Source organism: Gossypium raimondii, chromosome 8 (assembly GCF_025698545.1).
Source record: "Gossypium raimondii isolate GPD5lz chromosome 8, ASM2569854v1, whole genome shotgun sequence".
Taxonomy (NCBI): domain Eukaryota; kingdom Viridiplantae; phylum Streptophyta; class Magnoliopsida; order Malvales; family Malvaceae; genus Gossypium; species Gossypium raimondii.
The window spans coordinates 40,247,363-40,250,958 of NC_068572.1; the positions used below are offsets into that span (position 1 = coordinate 40,247,363).

Below are 3,596 nucleotides of genomic sequence, written 5' to 3' on the forward strand. Positions count from 1 at the left end.
TTCATAACATAAAATAAAACAAATAAAAAAATTAAAAGTATAACTTCTAAATTGAAATAATGGAAAATTATTTTAAAAATAGAATTGCATGGATATTAACTTCAAACATTTAAAATTGAATAGAAGAGTCTTGCATGTACAAGTTTCATATGTGTAATTTGTTGTTCTTTTCTTTCTTTATTGTGGTCGTTTTGTATATGCTAACAATTCTAAAATGCAACAAGATTAAAGATCTCAAAAGGTAATTTTATAATATGAGAAAAGTTAACAAAATATAAAAATAGAAATTGTTTTGTAAAAAATTATAAAATATAGTGTAACCTTTAATCTTATATTGTTAGTTAAAAGAGGAACGAATCTCACATTGTCTAGGAACAAGCTATAAACCTTTTCATGAGTCTATATTATATCTCATATTCCATATTGTTTAAGAAAATAAAGGAAATGAGACTTTGGATCTATATAAAAACATGTTTTGTAAGTTTTATTTCCATATTAATTGGTGACATCAAAAAATTTAAAAAAAAAGTTCTACCAATTTGGGTCTATATAAAAGCCGATTCTTGTAACTTTTTAAAAAATTTGCATATTTTCGTACTTTTTTTAAAAATGACATTTTTTTTAAATTTAATTGTTGAAACACAGATAAAAGAGTACTGACCTACAAGTACTTTAATAAAGCATGCTGACCTGGACATGTTTTACAGGTTAGCGGGAAAAAGCGTTGAGCTAACTTGGATGCGTTTTATTACAGGTCAAGGGGGAAAACATACTGAGCTAGATGTGTCTTTTTGACTTTGCCCTAAAAAACGTAACCAGCTTAACTCGTTTTAATAAAACCGGATCATTCCCATTATTTTTAAAAAAAATAGCACATTTTCGTAATTTTTTTAGAAATGGGCATTTTCTCATCAATTGGTCAAATCATAGACTAACTTCCTCCTTACCTCTTTCCTCCACCATCAATGGTTAAACATGCATACCCATCATCTTCACGCAGTGATAAGGGAATCTAAGCCATCCCCCTTCTTGCGACCTGTCCTTATCCGGTGGCTAAGTCAGCAGATCCAACCCTCTTCTATCTTCTTCCATAGAGGCACCGACCGATTCTTGCAGTCGTTCCATCAGATAAGTTGTTTCGCCTCTTTTTAACCCTTCCTTTGCAATCGAATGTGCCAATCCGTTTGCTGACCTTGATAAATTTCTGAACAAGCAATTTCCAAAGTTTGTGATTCTCTGTTTTGCATCTGAGATATAGACTCTTAGGACCGACCTGTCATCGCTCATACTATGCATTTTCTTTACTATGGTTAGTGCGTCGCCTTCCACCACCACCACTTCCCTTAGGTTCATATCAATTCCCATCTCAATTGCTTGTAGGCACGCCAACGCTTCTGCCGCAAAGGGATTAGGTATATTTTTGTTCATTACTGTTCTCGACCCTATCATCTTCCCCTCCGAATTTCTGCACACTAACCCTGAGCTTGAGGTCTTAGATCGCTCGTTAAATGCCGCATCAAAAATTAATTTTTAACATAGGTGGTTCCAGTGGCCTCCATCGCTCTATTTCAATCCATCGGCCAGGTAATTTTCGATTCACTGCTTCTAACTCCCCTATGTATAAATGTATGAACTGCGAGGTTTCAGGGGCTGATTGGTGTTCCCTTCATGCAAGGCTTTGTTTCTGGCAGCCCAAATGGCCCAGATGGCACACACCACCATTCGTCGCTGCTCAACTGAGGTATTAGACACCATCGATGACATCCATTGTCTGTACTCCCCATTTGACATCCCCTGGATCCCCTGTATTGCTAACCTGTTCCACATTTCTTTCACAGTAGCACAATCTCTGAATTCCTCATATTATTTTAATTTTTAAATAAAAATTGTATTATTTAATATTTAGTAACTATATATTTATTAGATTTGTAAATATAAATAACTTAACATTCTTTTTAATATTTATAATAATGTATTATAAATATTTAGTTTCCTTATTATACAAATTAGGTAAAAAATAATTATTTAATACACTAATAATTGAATATTTTAATTGTACAAGCCCATTTTTTCCCGGCCCGCTAGAGAAACAAAACAAATAAAAAAATAAATAAAAGGCCCAAAGCCCAATATGGCCCAAACCCAATGAAAACTAGGGTTTCAGAACCCTAGTCCTTCCTCCAGCGTCGCGCCACCTGCTGCCATGTGCGTCTGACGCCCCTGCCACCACTGCACAATCACCTGCAAACACGAAACAAGAAAAAGCAGAACCAGACAAGACAAAACAATAGCAAAGATTGAATTTTCATTTTCTTTTCTTTCGGCTATAAAGCCGAACATATTGTAAAGGAAAAAAGGGGGGGGGGAGATATTGTATGAAAAGATTGGAAAAATAAAAACAAAAACTTTGAGGTGGTTATTGTCCCCTTTTTTTAATCTGTTACCTTGTTTTATTTTTAATTTTTTTTATTTCTAAGTACAAAAAAATAAAAGAAAGGAAAGGGGGTTTACTTGCGCCGCGCCAGAGGAGAAGCCGAACGGTTTCCCTTCGGTTCTAGGGTTCGTGGCCACCTTTCAAAAGATTCAGCCTTGAATCCGAGTTCTAGGGGTGACGAGCTTTAAGCAGGGCTAAGAAAGGCTCGATTTTTCACCTCCGGCCGCCGCTTGCGGCGGAGGTGCGTCGGAGCCCTCGATCGGAGACCTAGGCCGGTCTTAGGAGGGAAGGCCGAGAGCTCTCTATTTTTTTTCTGAAAAACAAAGGGGAAATGAGCATTGTTTGAAAGATTTTAGTTTTTATACTATTACAAAACGACACCGTTTCGTTCAGGGTTTTTTAGCGCTAAAACGGCGCAGTTCTGCGCGACCCGTGTGCGACCCAACCCATTTACCTGGAGGATCTGCATGTTTTGTGACTAGGGTATAATTGCTACCCGAGTCCTTCCGCTTTTCTTTGTGGTTTCAATTAAGTGCTCTTTACTTTTTTCAAATTTATCCCACAGCTCTTCGCGCTTGCAGTTTAGTCACTATTTAAACGGGGCCATTTTGGAGTGGAAGGGAAAATTTCCCTTTTAATCCCTCTATGTTATGTGCGCGTTCAAAAAGATCCCCCTTTTTATTTTATTTGCAGATTCCCCCCAAAGTTCTGTTTTCAATTCGAATTAGTCCCTTTTTGTTATATTGTTGCTATTAAATTAATTAATTTTAATAATGTTATCATTATTTTTACTATTATTATTATGTTTAATACTGTTATTACTATTACTATTATTTTTTATTTTTATATTTTTACTACTATTATTATTATTATTATTATTATTACTCTTATTTAGCTATTTACTATTATTATACGTTTATTAATGCATGATTATTTATTGTATTTCTTATTTATTATTATTATCACCATGTATTTATATATACTTTTGATCCCAAGCTTCATTATATATACATGTACACACACATGTTTGTCCTTTTTATGTTTTATATTTCTATATATACATATATACGTACATATTTTATAACCCACACATATATATCTTTTGTATTTTTCTTTATAATTTCGAAATACATATATACATATATTTTAATATACATTCATG

At 34.2% G+C, this 3,596-nt stretch overlaps 1 long non-coding RNA gene across 1 annotated transcript; it reads left to right on the forward strand.

Moving 5' to 3' along the window:
* Positions 1–796: 796 nt before the first annotated feature.
* On the forward strand, positions 797–1,912 carry LOC128042922 (uncharacterized). The gene is made up of 2 exons (XR_008198524.1): positions 797–1,584; positions 1,676–1,912. It is a non-coding gene; the product is annotated as an uncharacterized LOC128042922 (long non-coding RNA).
* The last annotated feature ends 1,684 nt before the right edge of the window (positions 1,913–3,596 follow it).